Raw genomic sequence first — 27,657 nt, 5'->3', positions numbered from 1 at the left:
GTATCTGAATTTACAAGGGGAAATTTACAACGAATAATTACATTCAAACATTGGACAAAGACAAAAAAAAAAAAAAACCTAAAAAAACATTTTAAAAATCTTGACTTAATATTTCAGGTATGCAATCTCAGAAATGCTCAGATTGTGTCCGGATCCTGAAGTCATTGAGTTTCGTTTTCTGTCCTTTTGGTTTTGTGAAGCTGAACCAGTCCTTACAAAAACATGTTGAAATAGCTGAAAAACAATGGCAGACTTTTCACTTTCTTACTCAAATGAACCAAAACTGCAAATTTATGAAAAGGCGAAGATGACCGGCGCCTGACACACGTGGTGGGAAAAGAAAAGCAACCAAGTGAAGGTACAGTGGAGATTTATGCTGCGTTTGTTTTGTCACTTGGACGTTTATCACCTGTTAAAGTACATGAGTAGAAACTGGGTTGTTTACAAAGTGAAAGTTCATTCTGAAAATGAAATGGTAGTAACAGTGCATGAAATGGGAACATGGATCAGTGAGTTCACACAGAACTACTGAGTGACAAACAATAATATAATTAGAATGAAAACTTTGGATATGGTAGGAAATAGGAATTCAACTATTTCATTGTAACAATTCATTCAACTTTCTAGTTCGTCATACAACTGTAATGTTTTGCTATTATTGTAATTATTACAAATATTACTATTATAAGTCAGTAGTACCAAGAGATTGGCAGCAGGTGTCACTGTTGCTTCCCTGTCCTGGAATCATATTTTGGAAAGGTACTTATACTTTTACTTGACTCTGAGATTTCAGTACTTTATACAACACTGAGTATAAGTATTATTATAAGTAAACCAATATTAATATATTTTACTTTGAATCTTATCAAATTACTCAAAATGTTTAGATTTCATTCTTTAAAACTTTCATGCTTTAAAATAATAGTCTCAATTATTTTTATAAATCTGCGGCTGGAAACTTACTTCCTCTTTTTCCAGTAAACTTGCTTTTCCTGTTTCATGACTCTCTGTCTGACTATGATTTCTTATGATTAGATAGAAAAAAGTAGAATTAAAGCAAAGTTTGCAGGAGACAAAAACAACACACACAACCAGTTTTATTTTATTGACATTCAAGTCTACTGTGGGGCCTATATTTCACTTGAGTGATTCATTTTAAAGATAACTTTATTTATTATTACTGTTAAACTTAAATCTCCAGCATGGGGAAGTGGGATGAGCTCGGATTTTCTTGACAATAGGTAGAATTAGACTGGTTAATATAATTTGAAACAAATAACAGTATCAGTTAAAATCTCATTTTACTTGAAAGTCAAACCTATCAAAGATGTTTTTTTGTTTAAAGATCATTTTGAGAATGCACAACCATTAATGAAAATTTACAACACATTGTATTTTTGATTATATATGTATTAAAGTAAATAATACCCACCCACCCACTCTATCTCTGTACAGGGTAGAAGAATACAAATCAATCCCTCAAGTCCAATCATGTGAGAATGTTCTGGAAGGGAGTCCATGTCCGGTCAAACTCTGTTAATGCATGAAATAGTCAGTGGGCCCCCAAGCCTCTTCATCTATCAGCATCAGTACTGGCACTCCTCAGGGCTGTGTGCTGAGCCCTCTGCTCTTCATGTTGTACACACACAACATACAGTTTGACATAAACAGTAAGTTAATACAATAACATACAGTTTATCATTATTGTGTTTTGATACAGAATATGCAAATAAAACCCAAAATAAACAAAGAATCTCCACAGGAAAATGAGTCATGGTGGCACATCTCCAAGTATCCAAATGTGAACATTTAACAAATACAACAATTTTGAGGTTTATAGACATGAAACCCCTCCAGTCATTTATTCTAGTTTATAACCAGAACATTTCCATAGTGAACCTCAACATAGGACATGTATGGAAAATACTTCTACAGCTTTTCACCTATGTGACGCCTCAAGTGCTGAGTTAAAATAACTTTGTGACGAAAACATTTTCCACAGTTCACACATGAAAACGGCTTTTCACCTGTGTGAATCATCATGTGCTCAGTTAAATTAACATAGGAACGAAAACGTTTTCCACAGTTCACACATGAAAACGGCTTTTCACCAGTGTGAATCATCATGTGCTTAGTTAAACGCGGTTTTTGACGAAAACTTTTTCCACAGTTCACACATGAAAACGGCTTTTCACCAGTGTGAATCATCATGTGCCGAGTTAACTCCTGTTTTCGACTAAAACTTTTTCCACAGTTCACACAGGAAAACGGCTTTTCACCTGTGTGAATCATCATGTGCTCAGTTAAATTAACATAGGAACGAAAACGTTTTCCACAGTTCACACATGAAAACGGCTTTTCACCAGTGTGAATCATCATGTGCTTAGTTAAACGCGGTTTTTGACGAAAACTTTTTCCACAGTTCACACATGAAAACGGCTTTTCACCAGTGTGAATCATCACATGCCGAGTTAACTCCCGTTTTCGACTAAAACTTTTTCCACAGTTCACACATGAAAACGGCTTTTCACCAGTGTGAATCATCATGTGCTCAGTTAACTCCCGTTTTTCACTAAAACTTTTTCCACAGTTCACACATGAAAACGGCTTTTCACCAGTGTGAATCATCATGTGCCGAGTTAAGTCCGGTTTTCGACGAAAACTTTTTCCACAGTTCACACATGAAAACGGCTTTTCACCAGTGTGAATCATCATGTGCTGAGTTAAAGTCTGTTTTTGACGAAAACTTTTTCCACAGTTCACACATAAAAACGGCTTTTCACCAGTGTGAATTATCATGTGCCGAGTTAACTCCCGTTTTCGACTAAAACTTTTTCCACAGTTCACACATGAAAACGGCTTTTCACCAGTGTGAATCATCATGTGCTCAGTTAACTCCTGTTTTCCACTAAAACTTTTTCCACAGTTCACACATGAAAACGGCTTTTCACCAGTGTGAATCATCATGTGCCGAGTTAAGTTCGGTTTTCGACGAAAACATTTTCCACAGTTCACACATGAAAACGGCTTTTCACCAGTGTGAATCATCATGTGCTGAGTTAAAGTCGGTTTTTGACGAAAACTTTTTCCACAGTTCACACATAAAAACGGTTTTTCACCAGTGTGAATTATCATGTGCCGAGTTAACTCCCGTTTTCGACGAAAACTTTTTCCACAGTTCACACATGAAAACGGCTTTTCACCAGTGTGAATCATCATGTGCTCAGTTAACTCCCGTTTTCCACTAAAACTTTTTCCACAGTTCACACATGAAAACGGCTTTTCACCACTGTGAATCATCATGTGCCGAGTTAAGTCCGGTTTTCGACGAAAACTTTTTCCACAGTTCACACATGAAAACGGCTTTTCACCAGAGTGAGTTCTCATGTGAGGCTCAAAAGCAGATTTGAAAGTGAAACGTTTTTTACATATGGCACATGAGAAAGGCTTTCTTCTTTCCAGATTTTGGTCCTCAGAATCAGCAGCTTCCTGGAAGATGTCTTGTTTCTTGTTTGCTTCTGATTCAGTGTGGTATGTTGTCTCGGAAATAGGAACCACCATGCTGGTATCTCTCTCCGGTTTTAGGTCAAGCTGCTTATCACCCTGACTGTTGTAATTTTCTTTCTCATCCACTTTTATCTGCTGATGCTCTAGAACCTTCTGCTCTTCTTTTATCTGCTGATGCTCTAGAACCTCCTGCTCTTCTTTTATCTGCTGATGCTCTAGAACCTCCTGCTCTTCTTTTATCTGCTGATGCTCTAGAACCTCCTGCTCTTCTTTAATCTGCTGATGCTCTAGAACCTCCTGCTCTTCTTTTATCTGCAGATTTTCAGGCCATTCCTGTTCTTGTTTCACCTGCAGAGGTTCTAACTCGTCCTTGTCCAGAGTGAAACTCCTCTCCTGGTTACATATCTGCTCCTCAGAAACGTTATGTTGAAGGCAATCTGGGCAAGAAAACACAGAAAAACAAAGAATGGTTTACTTTATTAAAGTAAATGAGAAAGGAATTTCATTTAGTAGTGAAATCACCAGATAAACTATTGTTCCCCGATTGCACTATTCTGACTGATTGCTGATTACAGATTTTAAAAGGTCTGACCTGCCGATTCCTATTTTGACCGATACATTTTTTATTTGAAATGTTGCTAAATACGGCAAGAAAGTCACTCAGTTGGCAACAGTGAGGGGACTATTAACTGCAAATGTGCAGATATGACCTGGTGAGGCACTACATTTTTTTTATTTGTTATGAAATTATGTATTGTAGGCATTATTGTTATTATTTAAGAGAACATTTTATTATTGTAAAGTTTTTTTCAAGTCATTATTATATTTTACAACTACTATTATTACTATCACTATTTCATGCTGCCTATTTCACTAGTCGTGCACTGCATTGTGTCTACCCTGGCTTGAGAAGTATTCATACCCCTTGAACTTTTCCATATTTTGTCGCATTCTGACCACATACATAAATATGTTTCTCTGGAAATGTATGTTTAAGACCAACATAAAAGTAAGGTCAGTTCATTTTATTTATATAGCACATTTTCAGCAACAGGGCATTTCAATGTGCTTTGCATGAATTAGAGGAAATACAGACAAAACAACAACAACAAAAGCAAAAGAAAAACAAAAATACTCTGGAATTTATAAACTAATAGAAGTTTCTCTGGATCTCTTGATAGTTCTAACTAAAAGGTTTGATTCCTGTTCTGGGTTGAGTGAAGAATAAAACAAAATGTTCCTCTGGTGGGTTGCTGGATAATAAGAATAAGTGCTCTAGAATTTATAAACTAATAGGAGTTTCTCTGGCTCTCTGGTTTGTTCTAACTAACAAGAATAAGAGTAAGTAGGACGAAATGACAACATTGGGAAGGATCTGGCACATATCACAAAATAAGGCATAAAGATGGAGCGAATGAAAGACAGTGACAATCAAGAAGTGTGTTTATATGTTGATTTGGAGTGTGAATGCAATTAGTCTGTGAACCCTGTACAGCCAGCTCTCCCAGGCAAACGTCTCTGATATGATGGTGTTATCTAAGAGCAAGTCCTTGGAAGTGCTCTGCTCAACAGTCGCACGGATGTCGTCAGGAAAGGAGCAAGGTGGGAAGGAGCTTATGAGAAAAAAATGCAAAGAAAAAAAGTGTAAGGCTTCACCGAGAACCAGAGTGCTTGTTTACAACTGTGAAGTAACACTGACCTTGTGAACTTTCACTGAGACATTCTAACACAAGGGCATCAACCTCATTTCGTTTTGGGTCATATTAAAAATCTGAATGTGGGACGTACTGTGGTGGTACAGGGCGGTAGCAAGCCCCACATTTGGAGGCCTTAGTTGTTCAAATTTTCTCCAAGAGAAAACTGGGCGCAGGAGACACTTTGTTGTTTTATAACAGCTTGATATAGAGGATGCTCATGGTTGTCCATAATGTTCTTTATGTGATGAAGAATTCTTTGCACCGTAATTTTCAGAAGGTCCAGAGTATCTGGCTTGTTAGCCAATTTCGATCAATGGAAGAGATGGTCTGAACATCCTCCTTCTATTCCCTCAGTTTTGGTCCTTTATCTGGCTCTCTGTCTCCCTCTGGACACAACCAGAGGGATACACCCTGGATTTATTCATGATAACAGGATTTCTGCTATTTGGAGCTTGCAAATAACTGGCTTATCCACAAATTAATGACGGACTTGACCAAACTAGTGAACACTCAGACTATTGGTGTGGACAGAGACACAAGTTGGATGTGAGTCTTGCTGAGACTCGCAGCCCAGCTGAGGACTCAAACTCCCTAACGGACTGAAGTAGATCTTGAAGACGTTGCCTGACCTAAGACATTCTATATCTGAATGGGCTTTTCCCGTGTTGCCTTGGAAGGGCTGCATTTTTCCAATCTTCTTGAAGATATGTAAACATAACGCTGCTTCCCACCTCACCCCCTCCTGTTATCCATGCAGCTGTGGAGCTGAGCGCTCCCAAGGACATTCTTTGATAACATCTGATCTGACTTCTGCCGGGAGGCTGAGCAACGTGGTTTCATGGCCCTGTGATGTCACCGCCTTCACTCATGTCTTTGTTTTGTCCTTTGTTTTGTCTGAATGTTGCCATGTGCCCTAATGTGTCCTTTTCTCTTTTTATTTTATTTTGTCAGAAACTGTGGAGTACTCACTTTTAACCCAGAAAAGGAATTTGAACAAACTTGGAATCCAGAAAAACTACCTTAGCAACTACTTTTTAGAGTCCTATTCTTGCAAACCAGAAAATTAATTAGACCAGCGCATACTTACTTACTTATACTTATCTGCCAACCCTTAATAGGAGTATCTGGTTTATTTACTTTGGATCAACATTTTTAGGTTTTTAACAACATTAAATCAATCTTCATGTTTTTTTGGACATTAAACTTCTTTTAACTACGTACGAAGCATCACCTCAATGCAGCAGTGGTTTGTTGATTGGGCTTTTCTAACATATTTGCTTTGACAAACAGTCGCTACTACAATTTATTTATTACAAATTAAAGGAGGAAAGCCGTAAAAAAGGTGATTTTTTCTCTACATAAATAAGCCATTCTCACAGCGTAGTTGTGATGTTTCCGTTCATTTATCTGATATCAAAACATTCATACAGGAGGGGAACAGTTGCTAAAATGACCCTCATACACAAAGCTTCATACATTTAGACCTTAACCTGCATCCAAACGCTGCTGGTTCCTACCTATTCGGTGTAAGATTATCTGGGGCCTCCGGGAGAAATCCAGCAGTCTGCGATGATCATCCATCTCTTCCTCGGACTTGACGATGATTTCTTAAAAGTCTGTCGATGTTTCTTCAGCAGGATTAACTGATCATTGAGAAACTCGTTTAGACAAAACTCTCAACAGCTCAGCAACTTCTTATTTGCGCCATCTTGTTGTTCTTCCTCCTATTCTTCTTCTTTGGGATTTTATGACTGTCGGCATTCACATTGTTGCATTACCGCCCCCTTCTGGATAATAGGAGCGGGTGACGTGTCTTGGCCAAGGACCATCTACTGGGATGAAACATAAGGCGGTAAACATGCTAAAGAAAAACTCACAACTTTTAAATGAAACATTACATTTAATTAGTTTCTAAGACATTAGTATAACTTAGATCTATCTAAATACACATAAACCATTTCAATGTAAAAAGACAGTAAAATTTAAGAGAAAACAGCTCAGCAGGAAAGACCAAAATATTATTACAATTAATTCAGCAAATTATTGTGGTTAAGGTGTCGACGCCTCAAGGCTGCAGGTGTTCCATCTGTGACCTATTTGTCAGAAACTGCCTGAACTTCTTGTCTTTTTCTATTCTTGTATGTTCAAGGAACTCAGCCATAGGCTGTGTGGTCAACTCTGTATAAGAGGAAGCCCTGAGCGACAGAGAACTCAGAGACTCCTTTGACACTCGTGTGTGTTCACTCTTGACGCTCACTGTGTGTTAATGGGATTTTCTCCAATTGCAATTGCTGTAATAAACTTGTACTTTTGCTCTGATGTCTGCCTCCTAGATTGATGTTGCTTTAACAACCCCTTGAACTTTTCCATATTTTGTCACATAATAAATACATACGTAAATATATTACATTGGAATTTTATGTGAATAAGCAACATAAAGTGGGATACAATTGTGAAGTAATACTGATCATGTGAACTTTGACTGGGCCATTCTAACCCTAACCCTAACCCTAACACATGAATATGTTTTGTTTTAAACCATCGCATTGTAGCCCTGACTTCATGTTTAGGGTGGTTGTCGAGCTGGAAGGTGAACCTCCGCTCTGCTGTATTTTTTCCGTTTTCAAATGTCACTCTCTGTAGTTATAAAGAGGGAAAAGACATGAATAAAAAAAAGCACAACGGAGGTCAGTGGCTCCCAGGCGCGTGCAGAGGGGGGGCTTTAGGGGCCTTGAGTCCCTGCCCCTTTTATCCTTGATGCCCGTAGTGCCCTTTTTGAGTTTTTTTTATTATTATTATTCTTTAATGTGTATGTCAGAAGGCCTGTTTGTGCCCCTCAGCAATAATATTTAGCTAAGTATAATAATTGAGTAAAAATAAACTAGTCTGGCTGCCCTCAGTCTAATAATGACTCTCAGAGCCTCCATGTTGTTCAGACTCCGGGTCCATGGTGAGGAGGAGGCAGATCTGTGTCCTCTAACTATCAAATTATGGGCAAGAATATTTTTTCATACACTGGTTTGTGAATTAAAATGTAGGTCTGATGTTGACGTTAGAAAAACTGTTTCTATTTATATTTTTATAATCGTCCTTGTAATAGCAGGACAAAACCCGCCTCGCCCCTAAACTCAGAAATGCTGCAGAGAAACTTCTGACTTTAACTTCATCATTCTGCTAAAGGCCCGGTTCGCTACAGGCAGCTTGAGTCGGTCCACCGATAGATAGAAAGAATGTCTGTCTTTATATCAGACATCCCGGTATAATACATGGTACTAACTGTCACCGCGAGTCACGACGCAGCTCACAGCCCCGGTACCACCTGGTACCACCTGGTACCACCTGGTACCACCCGCTGACTGTTCGCTCTGCTTCTCCTTAACGTTTCTACCAGGTGGGTTAAAGCTGCTGCTGACGGGATCTGGGCTGGAGGTTCGTGGCTGTAAATAGACGAAAACTTTTTCCACAGGTCACACATGAAAACGGCTTTTCACCAGAGTGAATCATCATGTGAGGCTCAAAAGCAGATTTGAAAGTGAAACGTTTTTTACATATGGCACATGAGAAAGGTTTTCTTCTTTCCTGATTTTGGTCCTCAGAATCAGCAGCTTCCTGGAAGATGTCTTGTTTCTTATTTGGTTCTGATTCAGTGTGGTCTGTTTGCTCATCAACAGGAACCACCATGCAGGTATCTGTCTCTTGTTTTAGCTCAAGCTGCTTATCACCCTGACTGTTGTAATCGTCTTTCTCATCCACTTTTATCTGCTGATGCTCTAGAACCTCCTGCTCTTCTTTTATCTGCAGATTTTCAGGCCATTCCTGATCTTGTTTCACCTGCAGAGGTTCTAACTCGTCCTTGTCCAGAGTGAAGCTCCTCTCCTGGTTACATATCTGCTCCTCATAAACATTATGTTGCAGGCAATCTGGGCAAGAAAACACAGAAAAACAAAGAATGATTTACTAAAGACCAAAATTCAAAGTAGTGCTACAGTCCTCCTCCTTCTTGTCCACGGTCGACAGCGCTCAGCTACTCCTGTTAACATTTTTTATCACTTGTCTAAACTGAATTTTGGCTGAACAAACTCTCACAAAAAACATCACCTGGTCACCATGGTTTTTTCGAGGTATTGTTGGTTCCTAAAACTACAACTTAAATCATTGCTTCATGATTTCATTGTCTTTAAGTCAACTTACCACATTTGCTTTGTTTTAATTTACTTCTACAATTCAATTAATTTAAAACAGTTTATTATCCCAATAGGGAATTAAATGTTGTAACTCATGTTTTGCTAAAAATGTGTTGTAGATGCTCATGGCTGTTGACAGGGAAGCATGTTGACATGTCAAATTTTTATGTGAATTTTATTTTGTATGCCTGCTATTTTGAACATCATTTTAAAGACGCAGCTCGAACAAAAATGTCTCATAATTTCACTTCAACTTCTGTTGAAGTAATACAGAAACTATATTACTTCAGCTTCTCCAGCAGCAATCTGTATTACTTCAACTCTATAGAAGCCTCTGACAGGAGACACTCTGTTGTTTTATAACAGCTTGATATAGAGGATGCTCATGGTAGTCCATAATGTTCTTTATGTGATGAAGGATTCTTTGCACTGTAATTTTCAGAGGGTCCTGAGTATCTGGCTTGTTTGCCAATTTCTTGTTCTGTTTTTCTCCTGTCTTTTTCTACGTGTTTGGAGCCGTTCTTTGCACATCCTCCAAATCTACAAATTATGGATCTGGACAACCGGTCTCTCAATACAATTGATCAAATTTTCTCGACGAGAAGACTGGGCACAGAAGAGCCCTCTTGTCCTGCGGGGACACAACCGGCAGGATTCACGCAGGATTTATTCATGATAACAGGATTTCTGTGGTTTGGAGCTTGCAAATAACTGGCTTATCGACAAATTTGTGACGGACTTGGCCAAACTAGCGAACACTGGACAGAGACGCAAGTTGGATGTGAGTCTTGCTGAGACTCGCAGCCCAGCTGAGGACTCAAACTCACTAACGGAATGGAATCAATACAATTGATCAAATTTTCTCCAAGAGAAAACTGGGCGCAGGAGACACTCTGTTGTTTTATAACAGCTTGACATAGAGCAGGGGTCGGCAACCAATGGCTCCGGAGCCACGTGTGGCTCTTTCATCCTTCTGTTGTGGCTCCCAGTGACTTTGGGAAATAGAATATTTTATTAAAATTAAATCATTAAAAAATTATAAATTAAAATCATTTTAAAATAAATTTCTAAATCTGAAGATTACGGTAAACTTGTAACATTAAAACAAAAGTTTTGGACATTTTTAGCACCCAAAATATACGTCATGTCTGCCGATAAGCGACAGGCATTCCTGGCGAACCCCACATGTCTGGCAGACCGCATTTTTTTAGCGCACTGATATTTATTGACTTTTTGATCCTTGCCTGGAAGATACATCATGAATAAATCCAAGAAAAGGAAACATTCTGAAGATGGCAGAACATTTAATTTTACATGGACAGATCATTTTTGCTTTCACCGCTGATGAAACTGGTTCATCAGTCTGCTTAATATGTGGCGAAAGACTGGCAAACAACAAGAAGTCAAATGTTGAAAGACATTTCGAGAACAAACACTCTGTCTTTCCTAAAAAATATCCTGAGGGAGAGGAGAGAAAAAAGGCCGTTTCGGAGCTGATGCGGAAGGCTGAAGCGAGCAGGAGTCACTTCAAGAAGTGCATTAAGATGCAAATTCTGCTACATGTGCCAGTTTCGTGGCTACTCAGGAAATAATCAAGCATGGTAAGCCATTTACAGATGGAGATTATCTACAAATATAAATGCATAACTATATATTGTTAAGTGAAATGGTCTTTTTTTCTTTAATTCAGGAGGACAGGTGAGATTTGCTCTAATTCCAAAACTACAACACATAGATTCTTCAAACCTAGATTGATTATTCTCAAATAATAGCAGAATATTTAGAACCATGCTTGTGATTTGTGAAACCTTGTTTTGACTTGTGAAACTTCAGTAAAGGGCGATTTTACCACTTTTTTGCATCTGGATCACACTAGAATGTCTCTAATTCCAAAACTACAACACCTAGACTCTTCAAACCTAGACTGGATTATTTTAAACTAAAAGCAGAATATTTAAAACTATGTTTCTGATTTGTTAAACTTTTCTCAGATTTGTGAAACTTCAAGACTTTGTTGTTTTTTGGGGGGTTTTATCTCTGTCAAAGTAGAACGTTTCTGATTCCAAATCTACAACACATATCTTCAAACCTAAACTAAATTATTCTCAACTAGTAGCAGAATATTTTTATCCATCTTTGGGATTTGTGAAACTTTTTTCTGATTTGTGAAAATCACCGCAGTGGCTTGTTGACTGAACTTTTATAAGTTATTTGGTTTGACAAACAATCGCCACTTTATGCTCAACAGAATTATTTTAAGCATCGTCTTAATCATCCCCCTCATGTTTAAAGCTGAACTTTATGTTATCTTGTGGAAAAAAAAATATTCTGGATTTTAAACAGAAGAAGTCTGTGGTTTCACTACAGCTAAAGCAGCCAACCCACTTAAATCCTGCCCACACAAATTTAGCAGATTTTACTCAATAAGTTGAAGACTACAGATAGATTTTATTACAGACTCAAAGTCCAAATTACATAAAAAAAAGAAAACAAAATAAAAGACAAAAAAAAGATAAAAGAATAACAAGTACATAAAAAATGGCTACTACCCATCCAGGAGGCAGTCATACCAATGTCTCCAGAGTACAGATGAGTATTTTACTGCACTATATTTAACGCTCGTCAACAGTATGATCATTCTTATTAGACTTGTTTACACGACAACTAAAATTATACATAAGCTTTCTTAAAACAGCCATCAAAGTGATACAAACAGTTCACTGGCACTGGTCCATCTGGGCTTATTTAACAATAGTCTTAATGCATCATTATAACCCACCTTCAATCTTTGAAGACTGGCTTAGAGAGGTCATTCATATAAAAATTAAACAATATAGGAGATAAAATGCTTCCTTGTCTGACTCCATTGCCGACACCAAAGGATGCAGACATACAGTTGTCCCATTTCACCTGCATAGTTTGATTAGCATACCAGTAAGACAGACATCTTACTGTATATTTGGGCACACTAGCTAGGCACAATTTTAAAAATAGTTTTCTATTTTTTACACGATCAAAAGCCTTAGTGGCGTCTAAAAAACACAGAAAAACTGTAGATGTTTTACTGGTATAGTTAGTCAGTAATTCTTTTAGGCCATATATACACATATCAGTGCCATATTTGGACTTGAACCCAAATTGATTGTCTGTAGACATAATCTTTACAAATTTTGGCAAAATAATTAGTTAAAAGACTTAGGCAGTGCACTAGCTAGGGCGATAGGTCTGTAGTTATCAGAGCTGCCGATTTTACCAGCTTTGTTTATAATCATTGGAAGTAGAAGAACATTCATCAAGGTATCAGGAATAAAATTATGAATAAAACCAGTGAAACACAAGGCAAGAGGGACGACCCTTGAACTTGCAAATTTGAGATGTTCAGCTGACATAAGATCCATTCCTGTAGATTTATTTACAGACAGTTCTTTAATTGCTTGATAGACCTCGTGTGTTTTGATAGTTTCTACAGTTCTAACCTTGTCAACTTGGAACGGTTCACTCTGTACACAGGTGAATAACTTGCTGTAGTGGTGTTGCCAAAAATCTACAATCATATCAGTCTAATCCAGGGGTGGGCACTCCTGGTCCTCGAGGGCCGGTGTCCTGCAACTTTTAGATGCATCTCTACTTCAACACACCTGAGTCAAATAATGAGGTCGTTAACAGGACTCTGGAGAACTTGACTGCACTTAGGAGGGGATTCAGCTGTTGGATTCAGGTGTGTTGGACCAGGGAGACATCTAAGAGTTGCAGGACACCGGCCCTCGAGGACCAGGAGTGCCCACCCCTGGTCTAATCTGACCTAACTGGCACCTCAAAGGGGATCTGATCAACAGTGGACATATTGTATAAGATCTTAAGGTATACCAAAGCAGCATGAGCATCTGCTGTAGTGATACAAAGGTCCAACCAAGACGTAGTATGTCAGGCTTCACTTATATAAGTGTAGATATAAGTTGGCAAAAGTTCTTTACTTGACAATATTAGATTAGATTCTGTACAAAAATGAATCAGGTGTTTAGCAAACAGCGAGTTTTTATCTGAGATGTCGCATTCATGTCACCCATAACAGCTATGTTATGGTCAGAAATAAAATGACAAATTAGGCCTCTTCATTACAATTTCTTTTTTGGATGTTTTTGTGCTCTAGATTAATTATTACCTGAGTGATTTCTCATGTGTACAGTTAAATGACATTTTTCATTCAAACCAAACAAATCAGACACCAAAAAGGCCTCTTACTTGTGTGAATTACAACATGCTTAAGTAAAACACGTTTTTGCCTGAAACATTTCCCACACGTCACGCATTAAAAAGAGCTTTTCCCCAGTGTGAGTTCTCATATGAGCATCAAAAGAAGATTTGAAAGCAAAACACTTTCCACAGGTCACACATGAAAACAGCTTCTCACCTGTGTGAATCGTCATGTGAAGTGTTAAATGGCGTTTTTGAGCAAAACACTTTCCACAGGTCACACATAAAAATGGCTTTTCACCTGAGTGAATCGTCATGTGCTGAGTTAAATATTGTTTGCAACTAAAACTTTTCCCACAGGTGACACATGAAAAAGACTTTTCTCCTGTGTGAGTTCTCACATGAACATTGAAAGCAGATTTGAAAGCAAAACATTTTCCACAGTTCACACATGAAAATGGCTTTTCACCTGTGTGAATCATCATGTGATTAGTTAAAACGTGTTTTTGGCTAAAAGATTGTCCACAGGTATCACATGAAAAAGGCTTTTCCTCCGTATGAGTTCTCAAATGAGCGTTGAAAGCAGATTTGAAAGTAAATCGCTTTTCACAGATCACACACATGAAAGGCTTTTCACCTGTGTGAATCGTCATGTGCTTAGTTAAAACCTGTTTTTGACTAAAACTTCTACCACAAGTCATACATGAAAATGGCTTTTCACCCGTATGAGTTCTCATGTGAGCCTCAAAAGCAGCTCTGAAAGCAAAACGCTTTTCACAAATGACACATGAGAAAGGTTTTCTTCTTTCCTGATTTTGGTTCTCAGTTTCAGCAGCTTCGTGGAAGATGACTTGGTTCTTCTTTGGTTCTGATTCAGTGTGGTCTGTTTGTTCATAAACAGGAACCATCATTCTGGTATCAGTCTCCTGTTTTAGCTCAAGCTGTTCATCACCCTGACTGTTGTAACCTTCTTTTTCATCCACTTTTATCTGCTGATATTCTAGATCCTCCTTCTCTAATTTTATCTGCTGATATTCTAGATCCTCCTGCTCTTCTTTTATCTGATGATCTTCTGGCTCTTCTTGTTCTTGTTTCACCTGCAGAGGTTCTGACTCCTCCTGGTCCAGAGTGGATCTCCTCTCCTGGTTATAAACGTTACACTGCAGGGAATCTGGAGAAGAAAACAGAGAAAAAGACGAATTAACTTCATTGAAGTAAATGAAAAACTTTCATCATTTAAGAGAGATGTCACCAAACAAAAAACATTATTAAACACCTGAAAACACCTGAAAATGTAAGAGCATAGAAAGAGAACAGTTCACATATTCAGTTGAAGTTTGGAGACTTCTCTAATGGCCATGGCTGTCTTCATGTATGAAAGAGTGCGCAACTTTCAAACTAAAAATTGGCGCAAGGACAAACAAAAAACCGCGTACAAAACAATTCACATGCATAAAAGCGGGCGCATGAAAATGGCTGCTCATCTTTCCTTTCTACATCCTAATTTGCCAGAAATAGTGTGCAGCCACTGGTCCGCCTTGTCGCCACCCATAAATACATTTGTAAATTAGTTTATATGCCCAGAATACTTCCACCACATGTCCCAGTAACTAAGGCAATAGTCCTTGTTTTTCAGGAGCTCGTAACAATAATAACTACACATTTTATTTAGAACAGGGATGCCCAAAGCCTCGAGGGCCAGCATCCCGCATGTTTTGGTACGCTCCCTGGTTTAACACACCCGGATCCAATGATGGCTCATTACAAGGCCTAAGAAGAACACTGACATGTTGCCACCAGGGTGAGAACTAAAACATGCAGGATGCAGGGGACCCCTCATTTAGAAGGTGCATTTTACGCCACGTAATTAGAATTCAACTTTATTGCCATTGCACTGTCATAAGTACAAGCAACGAGATGCAGTTTGCATCTATCCAGAAGTGCTCTACGAGATATAAATATTTATTTACAGATGTACAAGACTATGTATGTATGGACTATAAGGGGTTATAGCAAAGAGATATAGATATTGTGTATAAATATAAATATAAATATGGGAGCTATATACACAGATTATAAGGTCACTCCACAAAAATTACAATAAATATTAAAGGAAAAAAATCCAAATAATAAAAACAATGAAAATAATAAATACAGTGTTGGTTAATTCAAATGGAAGTGTTTGTGTGAACAGCAGAGCGTTCAGCCAGGATGTAAACAATAAAAACAATAAAAAAATTTAAACCATGAAAAAAAACATTGGGTTTGATGCTTCTTGGTCTAAATAACAGAGATTGAAGTCTGGTTTTAATGTATTTAGGCGAATTTTGGCGCTTTGTAGTTTGTTATTTTCCACAAAAACGTTTGCGTGGCTGGCGCACATTTTCATGGCAGATAAAAAGTTTGCGTATATTTATACAAACTTTCACGTGCATTCAATTTTATACATGCCAGCTTTTGCATAAAATATGTGTGAAAACACGCTTCATACATTAAAATGATTTATTCCTCATAGTTTTTTAGTTATTATTTATTGTTATTTTAAAATACATTTTATTATGTTTAGGTGGGAGTTTTTTTTGCAGAGTATTACTATATTTATACAAATGTCATAATTTTTTCCTCTGCTTATTTGACTAGATCTGAGTTACAGATCCCGATTATCAGGACTGCTGTAACAGTAACGTTGCACAATCTGAAGGATAATAAAATCAGTCAGTGAAAGTCAGCAATGACGACTGAAGTGCTGCCGTTAACATCCAGATTGTGTTTATTTTTATTTGTTAACAAACCTTTTACAGTTTGTCTTACCATCGTCTTATAAACCTGGTTTACTTTTCTCACAAGTAATAATGAACTTCACACATTAACCTTTTCACTATTCCATCCTTCACTTAGAGGAAGACAGCCACGGTATAGTGCGTCAAAAAGGAAACAACTATTTTAAAGCTTTACTGCATTTGGCTGTACATTAACTGGAATAAGGATTAAAATGTGCATTGATTTTAAATGAATACCAATCAACATAGAATTACAAGACTTACAAAAAAAAACAGAACTTAATTTAACATAGCGTTGTCTCAAATTTGACCTCAATTCTTACACTTTATGAACAAATAACTAACTTTAACCTTTAACTTTGGCTGGACTCACTTTAGTCTTATGCTCTGTCCTACATTGAGTCACCAAGCAACTTGCACTGGATATTATTCAAACAAAAGCAAAATAAAACTCCTAAAACCCAAAGTTACTAAAATATCAAGGCACCTCATCTTGCGAGACTTTCGCAGCGCGGACTAGCAAACTGACAAATTTACACGTAGCTGAAGTTGGTTTCCGATTCCAGCTTCTGATTCGGGAAATGGCTAAAAGGCGATTCCGCCTAATTTTTCACTACCTTCCACATCTTTAATCGACTCTAGTTTAAAAACTATAACACCGGGCGTGCCGTGGTGGCGTAGGGGAAAGAGCGACCCATATTTGGAGGCCTTGAGTCCTCGTCGCGGGTTCGACTCCCGGACCCGACGATATTTGCCGAATGTCTTCCCCGTTTCCTGTCAGCCTATTGTCATATAAGGGACACTAGAGCCCACAAAAGACCTCCTGGAGGGGTAAAAAAAAAAAACTATAACACCTAGACTCTTCAAATCAGGCCTGGATTATTCTGCTCTAATTGCAAAATACTTATAACCATATTTATAATTTGTGAAACTGCAATAAAAGGGTCATTTTCACCCTTTTTTCGGTCTCAGTCACACGAGGTAGAAGATAATTTATCTTTTATGGTGCCAGTAATGCTGAAATTAATAGTAAATAATAAAGATATTGTGGTACTCTGATTTAGCGATGTAATTATATTAGTTGTGTTACCACCCCCACGCCACTAGAGGCAGTAGCAAGCCCAAAAAGATGCAACTAAGGAGCAGATTTAGAAATACACCGAAAGCTATATTTTATAGCTGTATTTGTTTTCCGTTTTCAAATGTAAATGTAAATCAACGGAGGTCACTCTGTCCATTTTCTCTCTACATCAATAAGCCATTTTCACAGCGTAATTGTGATTCCTGCGTTCATTTACCGATTAACAAAACATTTATACGGGAAAAGAACATTTACTAAAATGATCCTCATACAGAAAGGTGCAGACATTTAGACCTTAACCTGCATCCAAACGCTGGTGGTTCCTACCTATTCGGTGTAAGATTATCTGGGGCCTCCGGGAGAAATCCAGCAGTCTGCGATGATCATCCATCTCTTCCTCCGACTTGACGATGATTTCTTTAAACTCTGTGAATGTTTCTTCAGCAGCAGTTAACGGCTCGTTGATAAACTCGTTTAGAGAAACAGTCGAACATTCAACCAAACAGACCATGCGCCATTTTCTTTGTCTTCTTTATCTTCTTCTTCTTTGGGATTTTATGACTGTCGTTCATTCATGTCATTGCATTACCGCCACCTCGTGGATCTTACGATCATCTAAAGATTTCTCATACAGTGCCAGTTCTCTTAGAAAAACCTAAAGTCTTTTCATAGTACTAATAGAAAACAGCTGCAGCAGAAAAGAGAAAAATACAACTAAGACCCAAGAAACACTAAATTATTGAAGACAATAATAATCAACCATACTTTCTAAAATCAAGAACAATCAATGTATGAAAATTAGTTTATAATGAATATTAAAAGTAATTATTGTTCATTTATTCATTCAGCTTTTACATAGGTAGAGTTATACTGGTTAATATAATTTGAAACAAATAACAGAATCAGTTACAATGTCATTTTGTTTTAAAGAGAAGCTTAGAGATTATTTGTACATATAAAAAATAAGGATGTAAGCTTATGTGAAATTTTTATCAAGTTTGATGGATTAAAAAGCCCCACCCAAATAAATAATCGAGCATTATGGCATCGGCTATATGTTGTAATGACATCATATAAAACCTTATCGTATCGAACATCTGTTTTTAATGTGTAATTTGACCCTTGTTGCGTATTACAGGACATAGATAGCACAGAATTTAACAGTACAAATTCATAACATAGATCAATATCAAAGTTCATACATTTTAGCAGAGCGAGACAAAATTTAGCATAATGCATGTTTTTCTGACTTTACTGGAATCACATATTTAACAAGCAAAAAAAAGACTGTCAACGATTTTAACCAAGTAAACAACTTGTTAAATACACCAACAACATTGCGGCCACAGCCCCGAATGGCCGCCTCGACAATGGAGGCACGGAACATGGTCCACTCAGACTCCATGTCCCCCACCTCCCCCGGGACGTGTTCGAAGTTTTGCCGGAGATGGGAGTTAAAGCTCCGTCTCACAGGGGATTCCGCCAGACGTTCCCAGCAGACCCTCACAACACGTTTGGGCCTGCCAGGTCTGACCGGCTTTCTCCCCCACCACCGGAGCCAACTCACCACCAGGTAGTGGTCAGTGGACAGCTCCGCACCTCTCTTCACCCGAGTGTCCAAGACATGCGGCCGAAGATCTGATGAAAGGGTGACAAAGTCGATCATCGAACTGTGGCCTAGGGTGTCCTGGTGCTAAGTGCACATATGGACACCCTTATGCCTGAACATGGTGTTCGTTATGGACAATCCGTGACGAGCACAAAAGTCCAACAACAGAACACCGCTCGAGTTCAGATCGGGGGGGCCCCTCCGGGTCTCACTGTCACTGCCCACGTGAGCGTTGAAGTCCCCAGCAGAACAAGGGACTCCTCAGAAAGAGCACTCTGCATTACTCCTTATAAGGACTCCAAGAAAGGTGGGTAATCTGAACTGTCGTTAAGCAGAAATGACAGTCAGGACCCGTCCCCCCACCCGTAGGCAGAGGGAGGTTACCCTCTCATTCACAAGGTGTAAACCCTAACTTACAGGCGCCGAGATGGGGAGCAACAAGTATGCCCACTCCTGCCCGACACCTTTCACCATGGGCAACTCCAGAGAGGAAGTATGTCCTGCCCCTCTCAAGGACATTGGTTCCAGAACTAGAGGCAGGCGTCGAGGTGAGACAGCCTGCTTCTACCTGGAACCTCTCAACCTCACACACTGGCTCCGGCTCCTTCCCCACCAGAGAGGTGACATTCCACATCCCAAGAGCCAGCTTCTGCAACCGAGGATCGGACTGCCAGGGCCCCCTCCCTCGGCCACCACCCATCACACATTGCACCCGACTCCTTTGGCCCCTCTCGCAGGTGGTGGGCCCATGGGAGAGGAGACCCATGTCTCCTCTTCAGGCTGAGAACGGCTGGGCTCCAAGGGTAAGAGCCCAGTCATCAGGCGCTCGCCATCGTACACCCCCTCCAGGCCTGGCTCCAGAGTGGGGCCCGGTGACCCGTGTCCAGGCGAGGGAACACACAGACAAAATGCAAGTGTATAGTCAATGGTAAATGTACTTATAGCGATTTATCTAGTGCAGAGGATGCCAAAGTGCTTTACATGTTGATGGTGGTAAGCTACATTGTAGCCCCAGCTGCCCTAGGGTAGACTGATTGAAGCTGCTACAGAATCGGCGCCATCGGACTTCTGACTAACAGCAGGCAAGGCAGGTTTGGTGCCTTGCTCAAGGACTCAACAATTGAGATGGATGTGGGGATTTCGAACCGGCAACCCATCAGTTACAGGAACCACAGTGGCTACAACCAGTACAGGTGTAGTGCCACCATCAACAGGGTTCAAATAAAAAACATAACATACACTAAAGGAAAACTCAAAACTTTTAATTTTACTTATATAAATACACATAAAAATGGTTACAACATAAAAAGAGAGAAATCTAAATGCTGCAGCAGAAGAGAGAAAAATAATTACAGCTAAAATTAGAGAAGAAAACAAATTATTGAAAATAATCACATGCACTTTGTGCAATCAATGCATGAAAATTAGTTTGTGGTGAATCTTACATTTTCTTTAAAGTACAAATGCATTTTTTTATTTGAAGAGATTTTAATTAGGTAAAAAAAGTTAATATAATTTGAAAGAAATTAAATCAGTTTCAATCTCATTTCACTTTAAAGACAAAACTATCACAAATACTTTTCTTGCAGATTTTTTGATAACACTCAATTATATACATTCTATTGTTGATCTAAAAAACTACAAAAATAAACCCCACTAACTCTCTCTATTGTACAGAATAATACCAATCAATCCCTCAAGTCCAATCATATGAGAATGTTCTGGAAGGGAGTCCATGTCCGGTCAAACTCTGTTAATGCATGAAATAGTCAGTGGGCCCCCAAGCCTCTTCATCTATCAGCATCAGTACTGGCACTCCTCAGGGCTGTGTGCTGAGCCCTCTGCTCTTCATGTTGTACACACACAACATACAGTTTGACATAAACAGTATGTTAATACAATAACATACAGTTTATCATTATTGTTTGTTGATACAGAACATACCAGAAAAACAGAACAAAGCATCTCTGAAGGAAAATGTGTCATGGTTGCACATCTCAAAGTATCCAAATGATCACATTTAACAAATACAACATAGGACATGTATGGAAAATACTTCTACTGCTTTTCAACTGTGTGACGCGTCATGTGCTGAGTTAACTGTTGTTTTTGAATAAAACTCTTCCCACAGTTCCCACATGAAAACGGCTTTTCACCAGTGTGAATCATCATGTGCAGAGTTAAATGCGATTTTTGACAAAAACTCTTCCCACAGTTCCCACATGAAAACGGCTTTTCGCCAGTGTGAATCATCATGTGCCGAGTTAACCGCTGTTTTCGAATAAAACTTTTTCCACAGTTCCCACATGTAAACGGCTTTTCACCTGTGTGAATCATCATGTGCCGAGTTAACTGCTGTTTTCGAATAAAACTTTTTCCACAGTTCACACATGAAAACGGCTTTTCACCAGTATGAATAATCATGTGCCGAGTTAAATGCTGTTTTCGAATAAAACGTTTTCCACAGTTCACACATGAAAACGGCTTTTCACCAGTATGAATCATCATGTGCTGAGTTAACTGCTGTTTTTGAATAAAACCTTTTCCACAGTTCCCACATGAGAACGACTTTTCACCAGTATGAATCATCATGTGCTTAGTTAAAACATGTTTATGACTAAAACTTTTTCCACAGTTCACACATGTAAACGGCTTTTCACCCGTATGAGTTCTCATGTGAACAACAACAGATTTTGAAGTCAAACGCTTTTCACAGATGACACATGAGAAAGGTTTTCTTCTTTCCTGATTTTGGTTCTCAGCTTCAGCAGCTTCCTGGAAGATGTCTTGGTTCCTGTTTGGTTCTGATTCAGTGTGGTCTGTTTGCTCATCAACAGGAACCACCATGCAGGTATCAGTCTCCTGTTTTAATTCAATCTGTTCTTCACCCTGACTGCAGTAAACTTCTTTCTCTTCCACTTTTATCTGCTGGTGTTTTAGATCCTCCTGCTCTTCTTTTATCTGATGATCTTCTGGCTCTTCCTGTTCTTGTTTCACCTGCAGAGGTTCCAACTCCTCCTGGTCCAGAGTGGATCTCCTCTCCTGGTAATAAATGTTACACTGCAGGCAATCTGGACAAGAAAACAGATTAAAAAAGCAATCGTTATTTTATTGAAGTAAATGGGAGAAATCGTTCATCGTTTACGACAGAAATGAAAAAAATGAAAAAACCCACACCGACAAATTTAAGAGCGTAGACAGAGAGACAGATCAGAGAGACAGTTTATTTATAGGTTAATAATTGTTTAGTTTTTGTTGCTTTGTGTTTGTTACTTACTTTTGTAAGTTAGACATTAAGAACTGTGGGTCCATTTTCTGTAAGTATAGGGACTGGTATAGGACCAGCATGCACTGGGTTGGGCCTGTGGGTTTTGACCAGAGCAGGAGAGGAAACAATGAAAAGTAGTGATGGTGAGATGCAGCTTCATGAAGCCCTGAGGAACTCCATCCATCTAAAAATTAGCATCAATGCTAAAGAAAGCTGCAATCATATGAGGAGAATGACCAGAATGTTTACCAACATGTACTTGCACCATTCAGTATGATAAAGTAAATATATCAGCTGAAATTAGCCAAAATGCTAATGTTAGCATGAATGCTGTCAGTAGCATGTGGGGCATCACTAGCATGTTGTCTGTACTTTACTTACTCCATTCGGTATACTAAACATGGCTAATAAGTAAGAAAATTAGCTAATAGCTTATTTAAGCTAAAAACTAATGCAGCAAAGATATTAGCAAAGATAATGCAGGCTAACATTATTTCACTGCCGATGGTAGTGCACTAACCTTAGAAGAATATTAAGGCTTTTATTTTGAAATCTTCAGTAAGCTTCATATTAAATGGCCATACTAATTCAATGTGTATTCAATGTGAATGCTGTCAGTAGCATGTGGGGCATCACTATTCAGAGATGCAATGAGTTTATAGCAGTTGTTTCACCATGTCTGTAGTTCTGACATTCTGCCATCACTGTGGTTCTAAAGAGCAGCTCAGAGAGGCAGACAAAATTCTGTCTATTTTGAGTCTAAGCAGCAGTTATTTTGAGGTGTAGAACAATAGGTGCCTGCCATGCAATGCATAGAGATTGCATCCCTATGCATTGCTATGGGCAGGCCCCAAATAGGCAACGTGAAAACAACATGAAGCTTTACAATGAATAAACAAGTTTAAAATGTTTGTGATTCTGATACATAAATTCTGATGAATCTGGTTGTATGAAACAATGGCTGGATCCAAAAGAAAACTAGAAACAAATAGAAAAGAGGGTTGTGATTGGCTTGTTACTCGCTATGTCACCAGGGACAACGATTTATTACTAAAAAATAAAAACTTTAACTGCTCAGGTTTAGGTGAGTTCTCTGTCTTACCCGCTTCATTACTCAACACATCAGTTGTGAAGTAAAGTTTGATCTTTGTTATTTGCTTGTCAAACTGGAAAAAAATAAACTATAAAAGCAATTTTCTAGTTTTTTGGACATTGAACTTCTTTTACCTTCGTACGAAGCATCACCTCAGTGCAGCAGTGGCTTGTTGACTGAACTTTTATAGGATGTTTGGTTTGACAAACAATCGCCACTACAATTTATTTATTACAAATTATTACATTTTACAGCTACTAACACACTATTATTGTTTCATGCTGTTTGCTTTACTAACCTTGCGCTGCATTGTTCACATTTCTCCTGTTTTCAAAAGTAAGTTTGATTAGTTAAAGGAGGAAAAGCCATAAAAGGTCCTTTTATTTCTACATCAATAAGCCATTTTCACAGCGTAATTGTGATTCCTGCGTTCATTTACCGGTTAACAAAACATTTATACGGGAAAAGAACATTTACTAAAATGATCCTCATACAGAAAGGTGCAGACATTTAGACCTTAACCTGCATCCAAACGCTGGTGGTTCCTACCTATTCGGTGTAAGATTATCTGGGGCCTCCGGGAGAAATCCAGCAGTCTGCGATGATCATCCATCTCTTCCTCCGACTTGACGATGATTTCTTTAAACTCTGTGAATGTTTCTTCAGCAGCAGTTAACGGCTCGTTGATAAACTCGTTTAGAGAAACAGTCGAACATTCAACCAAACAGACCATGCGCCATTTTCTTTGTCTTCTTTATCTTCTTCTTCTTTGGGATTTTATGACTGTCGTTCATTCATTTCATTGCATTACCGCCACCTTGTGGATCTTACGATCATCACATCTAAAGATTTCTCATACAGTGCCAGTTCTCTTTGAAAAACGTAAAATCTTTTCTTCCACTTTATCTAAATAAAACAAATACAATATTAGTATTCCAGTTTTCCACAAATCCAAAGTTAATATTGTCTTCTGATTCGTATCTCCTACATCCCGCAACATGTTTCACAGTTTCTTCCCTCCACCAGATCAGAACCTTTCCTATAGTTTCCGTATATCCACAATGATCGCTGCTGCTTTGTTCGGAGTTACCGCTGGTTCCGCCCATCCTGTGGCTTATTGAGAGCCGATCAGCACCGGCTTGTTCACTGAATTGTGCGGTGCTGGTGGTCGAGTGTAAAAGACTTTTAACGGTTTTATCTATTTGAATTTTCTACCGGTATTTTAATAATAGTTTGTATTTTTTTCTTTTTTAGCTCTGAGGATTGATGGTGGTGCGTTTGGCCCAGATGGTGGCGCCCCCTGTTGCTGTGGCTGTCCCGTGATCAATATGATAGAAGCTGTGTGGAAAATTAATAATATGAAAGGTTCAATTTATTTTGAAATGATCAGTTTTTAACTGTTTTATTATTTCTTATTATGATTTAGCATTATACATTGAAAGTTACATTATGAATGTGTATTACACAGGGCCTCACCCTGCATGAAGTTGTTTGTGCCTCTGAGCTGCTGTGCTGCAAGGGGAGCTGAAATCAGTCAGACAGGAGGCGCTTAACCCCACTCTGCAGCTGCAGCAGCTTGAGGTTGTGTTTTTTCCAGCGACTTTAACTCTGTGCACATCAGTAACCTGAAAATAGACAAAGACGAATAGTTTTGATGGCGGGCAGAGAGTGGGTTGTAGTTGAAACCTAAGCACGGGTGTTTCACAACATTACCTGTTTGACACATGTTGTGTGTTCTTTTCTTTGAAGGTGGTTATCCCTTAAGCTTCTCAGAATTACCATCCCCACCTCTCTTGAGTGAGAGGCTCTGTATAAAGAGAGGCGGTCTCACTCTGTCTACTCAGAACTGTTTTTTCTTTTATCTGTACTGGTTCTCCATCTGCAGATGCTAATAAAGCTGTTTTGTTCCTCTTAGTTCGCGCCTTGGTCTCCTAATTTTCACCACTTAACAGCTGCTACACAATCGGCGCCATCGGACTTCTGACTAAGGGCAGGCAAGTCAGGTTTGGTGCCTTGCTCAAGGACTCGACAACTGAAATGGATGTGGAGAGTTTGAACTGGAAACCCATCAGTTGCAGGAGCCACAGCGGCTACACCCAGTATAGCTGTAGTGCCATCATCTACTGGGTTCAAATATAAGGCATAACATACACTAAAGGAAAACTCAAAACTTTTAATCTTAAATGAAATGTTACACTTTAACTTCTTTCTAAAATACATATATAAAAACACATGAAAATCGTTTCAACACAAAAATACAGTAATCTAAATGCTGCAGCAGAAAAGAGCAAAATATTACAGCTAAAACAAGAGAAAAAAAGCAAATAATTGAAAATAAGCCTCTTCATCTTTCAGCATCAGTACTGGCACTCCTCAGGGCTGTCTGCTGAGTCCTCTGCTCTTCATGTTGTACACACACAACATAAAGTTTCACATAAACAGTAAGTTAATACAATAACATACAGTTTATCATTATTGTTTTTTGATACAGAATATGCAAAAAAACAAACATCTCTGAAGGAAATTGTGTCATGGTTGCACATCTACAAGTATCCAAAGGTGAAGATCCAAATTATCACACTTAACAAATAAAACAATTTTGAGCTTTAAAGACATGAAACCCCTCCAGTCTTTCATTCAAGTTTTTAACCAAATAAATTCTATAGTGAACCTCAACATAGGACATATATGAGAAATACTTCTACGGCTTTTCAACTGTGTGACGCCTCAAATGTTGAGATAAACTGAATTTGCGACTAAAACGTTTCCCACAGGTCAAACATGAAAACGGCTTTTCACCTGTGTGAATCATCATGTGCTCAGTTAATAGCTGTTTTTGACAAAATCTTTTCCCACAGTTCACACATGAAAACGGCTTTTCACCAGTGTGAATCATCATGTGCTGAGTTAAAGTCGGTTTATGCCTAAAACGTTTTCCACAGTTCACACATGAAAAAGGCTTCTCACCAGTGTGAATCATCATGTGTTGAGTTAAATGCTGTTTTTGAATAAAACTTTTCCCACAGGTCACACATGAAAACGGCTTCTCACCAGTGTGAATCATCATGTGTTGAGTTAAATTCTGTTTTTGAATAAAACCTTTCCCACAGGTCACGCATGAAAACGGCTTTTTACCTGTGTGAATCATCATGTGCTCAGTTAACTGCTGTTTATGACTAAAACTTTTTCCACAGTTCACACATGTAAACGGCTTTTCACCCGTATGAGTTCTCATGTGAACAACAACAGATTTTGAAGACAAACGCTTTTTACAGATGTAACATGAGAAAGGTTTTCTTCTTTCCTGATTTTGGTTCTCAGCTTCAGCAGTTTCCTGGAAGATGACTTGGTTCCTGTTTGGTTCTGATTCAGTGTGGTCTGTTTGCTCATCAACAGGAACCAACATGCAGGTATCAGTCTCCTGTTTTAATTCAATCTGTTCTTCACCCTGACTGCAGTAAACTTCTTTCTCTTCCACTTTTATCTGCTGGTGTTTTAGATCCTCCTGCTCTTCTTTTATCTGATGATCTTCTCGCTCTTCCTGTTCTTGTTTCACCTGCAGAGGTTCCAACTCCTCCTGGTCCAGAGTGGATCTCCTCTCCTGGTAATAAATGTTACACTTCAGGCAATCTGGAGAAGAAAACAGAGGAAAAAAGCAATCGTTATTTTATTGAAGTAAATGGGAGAAATCGTTCATCGTTTACGACAGAAATGAAAAAAATGAAAAAACCCACACCGAAAAATTTAAGAGCGTAGACAGAGAGACAGATCAGGCGACAAATCCAGCTGACAATTGGAGAATTCTCAAATGAACGGATATTAAATATTTTTTATTTATTATAAAATTAATAATAGTTGCCAATGTTGTTAATATTTACGAGTAAATTTTATTATTTCAAGATATTACTTAACTTGGAGCTATCATTACTTTTATTTGTGTTAAAATTTGATTTTAGTTCACTTTATATTTTGGGGTTTATTTACAGAGTTTATTTGTAGGTTAATAATTGTTTAGTTTTTGTTGCTTTGTGTTTGTTATTTACTTTTGTAAGTTAGACATTAAGAACTGTGGGTCCATTTTCTGTAAGAATAGGGACTGGTATAGGACCAGCATGCACTGGGTTGGGCCTGTGAATGTTTCTTCAGCAGCAGTTAACGGCTCGTTGATAAACTCGTTTAAGCTGGACTGAAGATATTTTTAGAGAAACACTCAAACATTCAACAAAACAGACCACGTGCCGTCC

The 27,657-nt window shown here is 38.5% G+C and overlaps 1 pseudogene; it reads right to left on the bottom strand.

The window, feature by feature from the left end:
- The window catches only part of LOC102229045, a 28,301-nt pseudogene extending 10,467 nt beyond the window's left edge, over positions 1 to 17,834 (bottom strand).
- Between the last annotated feature and the right edge of the window lie 9,823 nt (positions 17,835 to 27,657).

The sequence above is a fragment of the Xiphophorus maculatus genome, chromosome 13 (genome assembly GCF_002775205.1).
Source record: "Xiphophorus maculatus strain JP 163 A chromosome 13, X_maculatus-5.0-male, whole genome shotgun sequence".
NCBI lineage: Eukaryota > Metazoa > Chordata > Actinopteri > Cyprinodontiformes > Poeciliidae > Xiphophorus > Xiphophorus maculatus.
The sequence above is the reverse complement of the archived record's forward strand: the minus strand, read 5'-3'. Positions and strand labels throughout refer to the sequence as shown.